Raw genomic sequence first — 14,550 nt, 5'->3', positions numbered from 1 at the left:
ACTCAACCTGGCCCTATTTTGATGAAATTATAATTAAAACATGTAATCACAATAATGTTGTGTATGATTAAAATCTGTAGTCTATAATCTTGGTTTAATACATAGAAGTGTTCTAATGGAATAGTTAAGAATTTATTCAAAATTTTATTCTCCATAGAATTTAAATTTATATTTAAGAATTTTCATCTAAAGTAGAACTTTGGCACCAAACTATATGTGCACTTATGTATATGTGTAGGAACACACACACACACACACAAATACCCACACAAAGTCCTTAATGAGCCCTTACTTGCATCATAAAAAAAGATTAAAGTCCACTATACTCTGTGACTAAGGCAAACCTTCCTACACATACTGATTTGCTTAAGGAAACAAAGACTCTTAGTTTCTCCAAGTTAATCATATCCTGATTGCCTAGATTTAACTCAAAAAGATCTTCAATCACATGAAAAGGAAAAGTGCTTGGGCAATAGAGTGGTGAGAGTGTGGGATATAGAGTCAGGAAGTCCTGAGATCAAATTTATCTTCAGGTACTTTTTATCTTTGTGACCCTGGAAAAGTCATTTCCCCTCTATGTGACTCAGTTTCTTCATCTATAAAATAGTGAGAATAATAGTTCTCTCCCATAGTTGTTACAAGGATAAAATAAAATAATGTTTGTTAAGCTTTTTGCTACCTATTATGATAATGATAATAAGAGGGATATTGGAATGATGGACAAAGTAACACATTTCTAACTAGATTTTAAAATAGAAAAAAAAAGAAAAGAAATGGAAGTTTGAAAAACAAATTATTTTGAGTATTAGAACAAAGTTTTAAGTTATCATGCTTGAGTCACAATATTTAATTGGAAATCTTAAGTCAAGGGAAATATGATTTCTTTCTGTCCTATTCCTCTTGTGTGTGTGTGTGTGTGTGTGTGTGTGTGTGTGTGTGTGTGTGTGTTGCGGTGGGGTTGGCAAACCATTTTTGAGTTATGATGTATTTGCTATTTTTGCCACCTCTCCACTTATACAGAGTTGATATTCATGAAAGTCCACTGCTCTTGGCTATCTGAAAAATGGGGCAGAGACCTCCAACGAGGCTCAGGAGTTGCAAGCAAAAGAGGTTTCAGCCACTATGTTTTCAAAGTGACTTTGTAAAAGAGGGAAAACTGTTCTCCTGAGGGAAAGCACACAGCTCTGTCTTTCTCACTGCAGGTTGGCAGCTATGTTCAGGTTTCATTTCATTTCTGGAACAATTTCTCCAAATTCCAGTCATTCTGTGGAAATCAAATTCAGAGAAATAAACTGGGATGGGACCTTTGGATTTCTTCCTGGCTTCCTTGGTTTCATTCAAGTCTCAGCAAAAATCCCACTTTCTACAGGAAGTTTTTTTCCTGTTCCCTCAGTGCTAATTGGTGCCTTCCTTCTGAGACTACCTCTGAAATACAGACACACATCTGTAATTCATACACAGGAATTTTTGCCTGTGCATATTCATGTGAATTCAGGTATATATAAATAAATGTGTAGAGAGAGGGAGGGGAGAGGGAGAAGGAGAAAGAAAAAAAGAGGAGAGAGAGAGAGAGAGAGAGAGAGAGAGAGAGAGAGAGAGAGAGAGAGAGAGAGAGAGAGAGAGAGAGAGAAAGAGAGAAAGAGAGACAGAGAGAGAGAACATGCAAAATTGTCTGCATATTTTCTCCCCCACTAGACTGAGAACTCCCTGAGGGCAGGGATGATTTTTTGTTTTTTTTTTTTTACTTTGTATCCCTGGTGTTTAACATGGTACTTATATCCCTAATGCTCAGCACAGTAGCTACTTAATGAAAACTTGTTGACTGACTGACATAGGGCATCTTTTTCATACAGGGAGATCAAATGTTAAGGAATTACTCTTTTTTTTTTTCAAGCATACAAGCAACATCAGTAGGCTGGCCAGGTTACACACACACACACACATACACACACACACACACACACACACACACACACACACACTCTTTTAGATAATGTTGTGTGTGCCTATACCCTGGAATCTGGTAAAGTAGAAGAGGTAGGTTACTGGCAAGTATAGGAGTACTCTGAGTTCTTCTACACATCTGATGGGGCAGGTGAGCTATATTAAGCCTACTTCAATTTTTCCTTTCTCCAGTCAAACATATTCTTGTTTAGGAACTGTATTCATTTAGTCATTAGTGCAGTCAAGAGCAAGCAGTGGGAAGGCATAAAATCCCAGAAGGACTTGTTTACTGCATAAAGATTCAGGCTTCTGAGAAACCTTAAAAAAATCCATCTAAAAGATTCAAATTCTGTTTCTAAGATGAATAATGCAATTTCTCATTCTAGAAATAACATCCAACCCTCAAAGTGCTCTAGGCTGACATTGCTTCTAAAAATAAACTGAGCGAATCAGAGTCTTGAGGTCAGTTTTGCTCCACTAGCTACAAAGTGGTGATCCTGTCCTCATTTTACTGTATGCCAGGGGCTGTCTCGATGGTTTTCTTCTGTCTTAGCAAGCTGCCTGCTTTTTCTCAACATGAAGAAGCCCAGGAACTGAACTACTAGCAGAAAAGTGACCCAGTGACTATACTCTAGAGATAAGAGGTCAAGCATAAATCTATTCCAATAGATGCAAAGAAAAAGAGGACAGGGTGTAGCCCCATCACATATCTACATTCACCTTCATTCATGGGTCTCTAGTTGCCATATAGATGAGAGAAAACAGTTGCAGGGGCTGAGATTGTACAAATCTAAACAGCCCTTAATATTAGTCTTAACATTTATCTGGAGGAAAGGGCCTCATTATCTCCTTGAAGAAAGAGGTCGTGATCAAACCATCATCAGGAGGAAAGTCCAGGTCACTATCCTTGAGAGTACCTTTCCATTTAATTTGCATAAGTCAATTTTCCTTTAAATAAACACAAATGTATGATAATATACTACTTCATAAGTAGGCTTGCCAGGTTACACACACACACACACAATTTTAGTAGATAACCCAGGAAATGTTATGTTATGTTTAACATATGTTAAAATATGTATATTTATATATACATATGTATATGTGTATATTTATATACTGATCTCTGAGCATGTCGTTTACATTATAATTGAATTTTTAAATAATAATTTTATATATGCACATATATGCATAGATATATGTATTATATATATATATATATATATATATATATATATATATATATATATATATATATATATATATATATATGATCTTAGCTATATGGACAAAAAGTTACCGAACAACTCCTTTTAAAAATTGCATTTAAATTTGTTTGTTACATTAAAATACCCAGTTAATTCCTTTTCTCTTCCTCTTCCCCCATCAGTGAAGGTATCACTTGAGAAAAAGATTTATGCATATATAAAACTATGATTTACTGGTTTCTATTTGTCAATTCTTTGTCTGGAGGTGGACAAACACAAGTCATTCTTCAAACAATATTTATGTTGCTGTATGTTCCTGGATGTAATATCACAACTCCTTTTCCATTATAACTGAATTTTGGATATATTATCTAATAGATGTGACAGATCTGACATGATATATCTGAGACTGTATATACTATATATGTTATATGTGTAGAAACTAATACATATGAGAAATCCATTATGAGTGATAATAATTTTTTTTTGGTATGGTGAAGATGATTATCTACTGTTTTGATTAAATAATAGACTTTGAAACCAAAAGGGATTATTTTTTAACACGGATTTGAGTATACCCTCATCGGGTAGGGGAATTGAAACTTGGCAAATTAAAATCTGAGAAAGAAAAAGATCAATGTTAAGCTACTAAAAATCCATGCCATATTTACCAAGCTTTTTGAGGTTGAAGTCCAAATAAATCTGCTCATTTGAGGGTGATATGAGATAAATGCCAAATGGAAATTATATGAAGTAGTTTAAATAATTCAGATTTGAGTGAATGTTAGAAAAAATGCCAATGGTTCATGTTATATTTAAAAATAAAAATTATCCTGAATGAAACTGTCGCACCTCCAATTTGCATTCCAGTACCAATCTCAATTCCTTATCCCAATTCCCTAAGAAGTTTTGCTGAATAAGCAAGGAAACTAAAGATCAGTTCATTTTAGTAACAATGCTATTGCCATAATCATAGAGGAACCATTCTAGTCAACTATGACACTGGTGCTACCACTGCAATGGGAATTCATTGTCTTCTTAATAGACTATTTTTATAGTAACTGAAGCACATTTACCTTTTTAGCTCAGGAAGGAAGCATAGAGATTGCACCTGGAAGCAGTGTATTCAGAGTAATTATGAACTATGTAAATAAAATCTGCAACAATTTTGTGCTCCCAGTAAGGCAACTGGCATCCCATTATGCTGTGAAAACTTTTGTTTAATATAATGATTGAAAACTGAATCTTGAGAAGGAGATTAGCAATAGCAGATCTAGTCTTATTCTTTAAACTGGTTAAAGTAAAGTCTTGTACCACAGCCTAAAGAAAGGTCCATGACATTACAGCTTTAGCAAAATTACTAAATAAGTCTATTTAATACAGTTTCAGTCCTCTAATAACTCATTACTGTAATGCCTCCCAAACTTTATTCTTGCTTATTTTTTATTATTTATTTTATTATTAAGGGGGGGGTGTTTTTCCCCCTATCAGGGAAAGAAATAAAATTGGTAGTGGCATTTTCTTTTCTTTCACATTCTACTTGAAATCATCTCTGTCAACACCTGTAGGAAAATTAATACTAATTCTCTCTCACAGGGGTTGGGAGTCTCAGCTCAAACTGTTTCTGAAACATAACTTATTTGATGAAGTCAAAATATGATTTATTTGGAAAGGGAAACTAAAATTACCTGTTAATTTTCTCCACTTGTAAAATGAAACATTTGAACTAGAGTCAGAGTTACAGAACTTCAGAGTTAAAGGGTTCTTATCGGATTAAAGAACTCTAAAGAATGAGAAACAACTATCTACCAAAGCATCAAGTTCCACTTTGGGACAACTCTAATCATTAAGAAATTTCTCCTTACATCCACCTAAATTTGATTTTTTTTGAACTTCTGTTTATTGCCTTGGTTTCTTTCCTCTGTGAGCCTCTTCCCATGGGTGAGTTCTTCCTAGAATCTCCATTTTGGTAAGGGTCCAAGACCAGGAGTCCTGGATCTATGGACTATAATACCATGCCTCAGCATCTTAGAGTTTCATACTTTTTTCTAGCCAGAATTGGTACTACCCCATAATCTCTCTGATATATACTCATAAGTAGGAAGAGCCCCACTTAGCCATTCATTCAAGGCTAAACTGCCTCCTGACTCTGTACCACTGTCCCCTCCTCTCAGTGGTGAGTTCTTCTTAGAATTTCCATATTATGGAAGTGCCTCATAGCCTTGATTTCTGCAGACAATAGCACCAGATATATTCTTTATCCCTCTCATATACTTTTGGTGGTGTTGTTCCACCATTTTCAGTTGGGTCCAACTCTTTGTGACCCACTTTGGAGTTTTCTTGGCAAAGATACTGGAGTCTTTTGCCATTTCCTTCTCCAGCTCATTTTACAGATGAGGAACTGAGGCAAAAAGGATTAAGTTAATTGTCCAGGATCACATAGCTAGTAAGTATCTGAGGTCAGATTTAAAATCAGGAAGATCAGTTCTATAAAATGAAGATAAGACTAGCATCACTATACAAGGTTATCACGAGGACCAGTCAAGTAATATTTGTAAAGCACTTGGCAAATGTTAAAAGGTTATAAAAAAGGATCACTGGTACTAGCTTAATGACCTGGAGTCAAGAAGACTTTAGTTCAAATTTGACATAAAAAATGAGCTGCATGACCTTTGGTGGGTCACTTACCTCTGTTTGCCTTAATCCTCTAGAGAAAGAAATGGGGAACCACTCAGTACTCCGACTTGATTGAATAACTGAACAACAGTAATTACTGTAACTGCTATTACCATTATCAGGTGTTTCCACATCCTTGTTTTCCTACCTCAGAGCCTTATTTTGTCTAGATTATCAATAGTTTTCTTACAAAGTGGCACCTAAAATTAAAAATGGTGCTCCAGATGTCTGACAAAGGCAGAATAAATAAGGTCTGCCATTTCTTTGTTTCTAGTCCAGTTTTTAATGTACCCTAAATTGACATTAGATGGTATGGTTACAATTATCTCACTGTAGGGTCAAAAAGAGTTTGTGCTACACCAAAGAAATAGCATAAAAGTCATCAACAAGGACATATAAATTCCAGAAGAGGAGGCTCATCATTTTAAATGCTATTTCTACTTTTTCACATAAATACACCCATTACTTATTTGTGAAGTTCAAATGTGGTGGATGAACTTTCAGTGATGATAACAGATCACTGGATAATCTATTTCATTTCACATCTATTTGGTGTCTGATTTCCAGTTTCATTAATAAGCAAACTCTGTGATAATCTATACTTATTTTCTTATTGAGGTTCATTTCCCCTCCAATTCTGTTGTTTTCTTATATGCTATTGCTCATAATCCCCATCATCATCTATAATTTTTCCAAGTTGATCTTGTCCTCTTAACTTTTATAGCCATCAACATCCACACTTAGTACGGATATCAAGTTTTTATTGGCAAAGATAATTTCTAGGATCAAAAACTTTACAATTTCTAATTTGAATGTATTATAAAGTAGGGCAAAAGTTGGAAGTCCAAACTGGGACAGGGATCTGTAGCTCTGATAGGACATTAATTTTTGACAAAATCTTAGAGAATTCAGTTCTGCATTTTTTAACCTATTTCCTTATACACTCCCTTGGAAATGCCATCTGGTATATCATATATGAATAGGAAGCAATGATTCAGTTCATAAAATGTCCAACAGACTAAAAAAGTCTGACATTAAAGTTATCAGAGTGCACTAAAGCTTATTCTATACCTAACAGGCAGTCCTGAAGTGATCACATTCCATGCTGATCATCCTGGGATTTGCTAACACAGAAGACTCTTTGATAGAAGGGCTCTGTACTCTGAAAGGTACAAATAATTAAGGCAACTCACAGGTATCATTGCCAAAGACAAGCTGCTGACAAAGAAGGGAACACATTCACTGGAAATGAAAAGGACATGGGTTTATTCAGCATGACAGTAGGAATAACAGAATGTCTTTCTGTTAACAGCTGCTGGCCTGAAACTCTACCTCAACCCCCAGCTACATCTGCTCTGCATAGACTCTAAGATTCTGTACAGCACCTGGTCCATTGATACATTAGAAAAGTTGAACTATGTATTTGAAGAGATTAAAGATAATTGCACCTCCGTTAGTGAAAAAATTAGAAGGGAATAAAGATGCTACCACCAGATTTTGACAAATTAATGCATATTCCTGACTTGCTATTAGAAAACTAACTTCATGAACCTGCTTCACTTTGTACATAGGGGTCATGAGGAAAATAAATCAAGTTTTGTAGTGACTTTAAGAAAGAATCAGGTTGTTGGTTTTTTTTTTTTTATTTTATAAAAGGTGGTAGGGGAAAGTAAAATGTTTTTCTCCCCGAGAATCAGGAACAGAGCAGAATATCAACAAGTGAGTAAGATACTGTTAAACAGTTAAAAAAAAAAAGTTATTTTCTATGGTTGGAATTGAACTGATTAAAAAGAAAATGGAGGTCCTGGGTTCAAATTTGAACTCAGACACTTCCAAGCTGCTGAGTGACCATGGGCAAGTCACTCAACCCACACTGTCTAGCCATTATTGCTCAGAATCAATACAAAGTATTGATCATAAGTTGGAAGGGAAAGGTTAGGGTTTTCTAAGGTGGGGGAGGGAGAGATACAGGGAGGAAGGAAGGAAGGAAGGAAGGAAAGAAGGAAGGAAGGAAGGAAGGAAGGAAGGAAGGAAGGAAGGAAGGAAGGAAGGAAGGAAGGAAGGAAGGAAGGAAGGAAGGAAGGAAGGAAGGAAGGAAGGAAGGAAGGAAGGAAGGAAGGAAGGAAGGAAGGAAGGGAGGAAGGAAGGGAGGGAGGGAAGAAGGAAGGAAGGAAGGGAGGGAGGGAGGGAGGGAGGGAGGAACAAAGGAAGGAAGGAAGGAAGGGAGGAAGGGAGGAACGGAGGAAGGGAGGAAGGAAGCAAGCAAGCAAGGGAGGAAGGGAGGAAGGAAGCAAGCAAGGATATTTTTAAATAGTTCCTTAAGGGTATAAAAAACTTGGGGCAGCAAGTTAACTCAATGGATAAAGTGCCAGATCTGGAGAAGGGATGTCTTGGGTTCAAATGTGGCCTCAGGAACTCCCTAGCTTTGTGACCCTGAGAAAGTCACTTAACCCCAAATTGCCTTACCATTACTGCTCTTCTGTCTTGAAATTGATAGATAGTATTGATCCTATGCCAAAAGGTAAGGGCTTAAAAAAAAAAAAAAACCTTCAAAGGTGACAGAATATTCACCCCAGTGAACATGGCTGGGCAGGGCTAACAAAATAAAAATTAAAATATTACCAAAGATATTTACAAACTTAGCACTATGTCAATAAAACGGACACTTTACAGAGCTAGACAAAATAATAATAAAATTCATCCTGAAAAACTAAAGATCTAAAAAATGAAAGAGAATGATTACAAAATTTAAAAATGAGGAGGATTAGTACTTTCAGACCTTAAACAATATCATAAATTATCAGTCATCTAGGCTTTTTGGTATTAGTTTAAAAAAATAGAAAAGTAGGCCTTTAACTAGACAAGGATGAATAATATGGAAAGGAAACTAGACTAACCCTTTGTGTGGGGGAGGGCCAACTGGGAGTGGCAGTTGGGTCTTGGGACTAGCACTTCCTTCCTGCTGGGAGAGGTCTTGCATCCTGGGGTTGGAGGAGAGAGGAGCTTGTTCAGCCCAGTCTGGAGTGGTGTGCTCTTCTTGGTTCAGCCCGTAGACACAGGCTTCTGAAGGTCAGATTTGTTCTTGTTTGCTTTCTGTGTACTGCTAAGATTCTGAATTAGAACAATGAGAGTAGATGGGAGTGGGACAAACCCTCCGCCAGCCTCTAGGGCCTGGCCCTATACTCTGAAACTAGGAAAAACTCCAATTCCAACTGGATTATTAAACTTTGTTATTTGAATTCGCAGTCAGATAAGTGGACTATCTTTTCTGGTCATGGAGGGAGCTGAACTTCAGTTTCAGTCATTCAAAGGCAAACTGTTCTTATTGGACCCCTGCTGTTTCCTCTCAGCAGGGGGCCTCTCCCTCCCTTGCCTCACCAAGCAATATTCCCTCTCTCCCTTTAACTCCTCCTTACCCCTATACAAACCTCCCATTATTCCCCATTTATCCCATTTTTCCCAATCCTATTCCCTTTCCCAATAAATATTACAGTTTTTGGCAGAGCCAGCTAGGTTTTCCAACCTATTTTTGTTAAGAATTTGGGGAAAAGGAAGCAACTGGAGGTTTCAGAGAAGTTGGGCCTGCATGCATTTCAAAAGCCTGTGTGACTGTGAAAAGTAACCATTTTGGGAGCAGTGCTGAGTGCAACTAATCTGCCTAGTGATACCACACCCAAAAGAAACCACTCCTCCTGAAGGGAGGAGGCGACTCTTAAAGGGCCAGACTTAAAAATTTTTTTCTGTTACAAAAGGCTTTTCAAGATACAAGACGGCAAAGAAACTATTACTTGCCATGGGTAATCTAGCTTGGATTGCATATTTCTTGTATATGTTTTACGATTTATTGTTTGTCACGATTCCGGATTATATTTATTTTCTGCTTAGCATCTATGAAACTTTGTAATGGCTGAATATAAGTATGTATCGCTTGATTTCATTCATTCCCACATATGCCGGAGCATTATTCTTCTTAACCAAATTATACTATGCCCTAAAAATAGGTGTGCATCTAATTTTTGGGAAAAAAGCAAAAGATAATGAAATGGCTGTGACGATTTTAGCCATAAAAGAGGAGATGATGCAACTAAAGGAAATAATGAAGCAACTGACTGAAGAGAAACAATATGGCAAAGGTATTAACACACAACAAGACATACCTAAAAATAACAATGTAGTTCAGCAAGAAAATACAGATGGGGCTGAAGGTGGAATACCAATATTGCCACTAAGAGATCAAACAAGCCTACAACCAGATAGCAGCATAATTCATATTAAAACACATAAACCATTTACAACAGCTGATCTTGAAAGTCTGAAAAGACGGATGCCTTCCTGGTTTTCAGAACCAATGAGATGTTTAAAAGAATTTAAAAGAGCAATTAGGCTTTATGATCCAGATTTCCAAGACACTGAAATTCTTCTCTCAGAATTATTTTCAAAATGGGAAAAACAACAATTCATTGATGAAACAAGAAAAAATCCAAATTTAGCATCATGGCCAGAGGAAGGAACAGACTTAGAGTTATCTAATAATGAAAATCTACGTTACCTAAGGAAGGCCAGAGAGAAGATCTATTAGAGGCAATGAAAAGTTTTTCAAAAAGACCAGATACTTGGGGAAAATTTGAGAGATTGAGACAGGAAAGTGGGGAACATCTATCAAAGTTCCTTGATAGAGTGATTGAAGTAGCAGAGGATGTGCTTGGATTTGAAAATTTAACTGAACAAAATCTCCAACACTTAAGGAGACAATTTGTGAAAGGCAGTAACACACCTATCAGATCATATTTTAAACTTCAGTGCCCAGATTGGGAAACACTAAGTCTGGAAGATTTAAGAAAAACGGCAACTTACATATTTTCAGGTCATAAAGAAATGCTAGAGGAAAAGGATGAAATAATAAAAGAGCTTAAAGCCAAGCTCAAGGAGGCAAATAGCACAAGTAAATGTAAAGAAATTGAAGAAATAAAAAATCTAGCCTGATTTATTTATTTAGAAATAACTGAACTCAATAAAACCCCGTGCTGAATAAACTTAAAAATGCAAATTATTTAGGAAAGAAATCCTCACTGGAGAGGAGATGCAGAGAAAACTAGAAAGCAGCCTTGCAAAAGTTGAGTTTAAAACAACATCTTATCCAATATTCCATAACAAACTCATTAAAATTCAAATAGAAATAGAAAAATATATGACCATTAAAGTTAGAAGAAATTTCATTATTTTAGGTTATTTCATTAAAAATTAGAAGAAAAACAGATCATATACCTTTAAAAGCTACTGGTAGGAGATGAATTCTTAATCGATTTGAATTTAGTAATACTGACAAAAGAAAAACCTGGGTTATTTAACATATCTGGTCCATATATAGGAAGAACAATGCATTTCATTTCTTTCCTTGTTTGAAAGATCTTTATGAGGCTAGGAAAAAAAGATAAAGATAGAGAAAAAATCATGGTGTGTGAAGTAGAAATAGTTAAACCTTTATTGAGGTTGAAGTGTTTCAAATGGACACCCTGGTTCTTCTGTTAACCAAATAAGAGACAGAGGCAATTACAAAAGATAAAAGATAATTCTGACTACATGAAATTGAAAAGCTTTTGACTAACAAAATTAACACATTCAAGATAAGAAAAGAAGCAATCAACTAGGGAAAAATATTAGTATGGAATACCTCTGATAGGGTTTGATATTCATGAAACAAAATTAATTGAAATATATGCCCAAAAGCCATACTCCAGTAGATGAGTGACCAATGGATATGGATGGGGGATTGGGAGGGAGTTCAAAAGACAATGTGAAGTATTAATAAATATCTGGTACATTTTAAATCTAATTAGAAGAGGGTTGGGTTTTTTCTTCTAATTCACTCTTTAGTATTATCTACACCATTTATCCATCAATAGCATGAATAATTAAGAGATAATACCTTTTATTTCTAAATATACATGAATAATTATAGTATTTTAGAGATGAAAATCTTGGGGGGAAATATCTATCCCAACTATCATGTTTATAAATAAGGAAAGAGGGCCAGACAAGCGAAAGGACCCAAAGTCACAGTCATGGCACTCAGTCTTTCACATATATTATCCATGCCACAAACCCTGCTTATGAGGGGAGAGGGGAAAAATCCTATACCATAACAGCCAATCTTCTCCAGAAGTGGAAATGCTGCATGAAATCTGACCTCAAATATGAACTTCAAGAGTTTTCCTGACAGCTGAACCAATGGAGCATGTAGATACTTATAAGTCTCCAGGAAAAAAAAAAAAAGGAATATCTGGTTTCCACTGCTGATTTATTAATGAAGTATTAGTGCAAGCTTTCTCTAATGCTAAGGGTTCTGGCCAGGAAGATGCATTCGTACTGCCACAAAGATGGTTGTATTTGGGAAACTGGGAAATCAAGAATGGTGTTGTTTAGTTGTTTGAATCATGCCTGACACCCTACTTTGGGTTTTCTTGGAATAGACTAGAATGGTTTACCATTTCCTTCTCCAAATTATTTTTACAGATGAGGAAACTGATGAAAACAAGGTTAAATGACTTGCCCAAGATCATGCAGCAAGTAAGTATCTGATAACTCAGGGAAGATGAGTCTTCCAAAGTATAGGCTGGGTACTCTATCCACTGTATCACCTAATAATGAGCCTCCAACAAAAAGCAAAGGCATCTGGTATTGGGATTTATTCATAAGGTGAAAAAAGTAATAAGGGCTCTTATTTAAATCAGAAACAAAAAGACATATTGTAGAACCAGGAATTGTATTTTGGGGAACTTTCCCCACCAGTCTAGGATTCAGTGATGAAGGAAAGGTTTTTTTACCTATTCCTCATGCCTCCTGGTCTCTACTAAAAGTTAGTTGGCAGAAATCTTTATTTTAATTGTGTTAATTTATTAATTCTTAAAAGCCTTTTAAAATTTTGATTTCCGTATTTTCTCCCTCCCTCCAATTCTTCCTCTACCAATAAAGAATGTTATCCATTATATATGTCATACAAAACATATTTCATATTAGTCATGCTGCAAAAAAAGAAAAATTTAAAGGTAAGAAAAATAAAGTGAAAAAATATGCTTCAATCTGCACTCTGGAGTTCCTCAATTTTTTCTCTGGAGGAAGATAATATTTTTCATCATGAATGCTTTGGAATTGTCATGGATCACTATCTTGATTAGAATTAACTGGCAGAAATCTTGATAGAGCATTCATCTAGTCACTCATCTGAGTCAAAGTTTTAAAACATTATTTTATTTTACTTAAATCTCCAAATATCCATTTTGGTAAACTATCCAATGCAAGTCATCCTAAACACACCTAGAGTTGTATAGCTCATTTCATCTTTAAAGACAAGGGTTCAAAGTCTCTTTCAGATATTCTAATTGATTGAAAAATCCCTCTAGCGGTAAAGATTACCACCATCTGTGCCTAGCCATATTCAAGAAGCATTCATTAAGTGCTTACTATGTGAAATACAAATACAAATACAAATAAATGCAAATATATGGTTTCTGCCCTCAAGAAGCTGACATTTAATGGGGGAGGCAACAGGCAAAACAACTGTGTACATACAAAATCTATTACTGAAAATGGGAGGTACTTACAGAGTTAAATTATTGGCAGTAGAGGTTGGGAAGTGGGACTAAGAAAGGTCTCTTTGCAGAAGGTAAGATTTGAACTGAGTCTTGAAAAGAGTCAGGGAACCCAAGAAGTAGAAGTAAGGAAAGAGCATTTCAGTCATGGGGGGCCAGTCAAGGAAAAGTCAAGTTCTAGGAAGATGGAATGTCAATGTGGGAGGAACAGAGAGAATTTTGCTAATTCTTAACAGTATGTGGGATACAGGTAGTAGGTGACTCAGTGGATAGAGAGCCAGGTCTAGAGATGGGAAATTCTGGGTTCAAATCTGGCCTCAGACACTTCCTAGTTGTGCGAGCCTAGATAAGTCACTTAATCTCAATTTTCTAGCCTTTATTGCTCTTCTGCCTTGGAACTTATATTTATTATCAATTCTAAACCTGAAGGTAAGCTTGTATAATTTTGTTTTTTGAAGAGTATATGGAGGGAAGCGAAATTTATGAAAGCTAGTAAGGTAAAAAGGGGGGCCAGGTTTGTAAAAGCCTTTAAATGACAAGCAAAGACATTTACATTTGATATAGTGAGCCATTAGAGTTTATCTGAATGAGAGAGATGGCATGGTCAAACACACCCTTTAGGAAGACCAACTTGGCAGCTGAGTGGATGGTTTGGAGTGGAAATACTTGAAAGGAAGAGACCATCAAGGCCATTTCAACAGTCCAGGCATGAAGTGATGAGGGGCTATACTCGGGTGTCAGTTGCATGATGGGAGAGAAGGAGATGTACACGAGGTATATCATGGAGACAGAAATATGACTTGGCAACTGAACAGATATGAGGAATGGGTGTGAGCTAGAGTTGAGAATGATATTAAGCTTTGGTGCCTAGGGGAGCAAGTGGAATTCTTCACCAGTACCAAGTAAACTGGGTTTGGGGAGAGAAAGGAAATTGCATTTTGGACACACTGGATTTAAGGTGACCATGGGAAATTCAATTAAAAATGTCCAATAGGCAGTTTATAATGTGAAACTGGACATCAGGAGAGTGGTTGGGCCTGGACAAACATGTCTGAGAATCATCTGTATAGAGATCATAATGGAAATGTTGTCTAATCAAAGGGGACAATCATTCTCACATTCTCCTGAAAACA

General features: G+C 36.2%; 1 protein-coding gene and 1 long non-coding RNA gene across 10 annotated transcripts in view; one reads left to right on the top strand and one right to left on the bottom strand.

Moving 5' to 3' along the window:
- Nucleotides 1-14,550, bottom strand: part of CAMK2D (calcium/calmodulin dependent protein kinase II delta) — a 363,055-nt gene that overhangs the window by 256,643 nt on the left and 91,862 nt on the right. The window lies entirely within an intron of this gene.
- Nucleotides 8,595-14,550, top strand: part of LOC130455098 (uncharacterized) — a 33,008-nt gene continuing 27,052 nt past the window's right edge. The window contains exons 1-2 of the long non-coding RNA XR_008912981.1: nt 8,595-8,897; nt 12,342-12,395. This is a non-coding gene — a long non-coding RNA (uncharacterized LOC130455098). The remainder of the gene's footprint in view (nt 8,898-12,341; nt 12,396-14,550) is intronic.

This window comes from Monodelphis domestica, chromosome 6, assembly GCF_027887165.1.
Source record: "Monodelphis domestica isolate mMonDom1 chromosome 6, mMonDom1.pri, whole genome shotgun sequence".
NCBI classification, from domain to species: domain Eukaryota; kingdom Metazoa; phylum Chordata; class Mammalia; order Didelphimorphia; family Didelphidae; genus Monodelphis; species Monodelphis domestica.
Note: the sequence above shows the minus strand (reverse complement) of the source record. Positions and strands in the feature narration are given on the sequence as shown.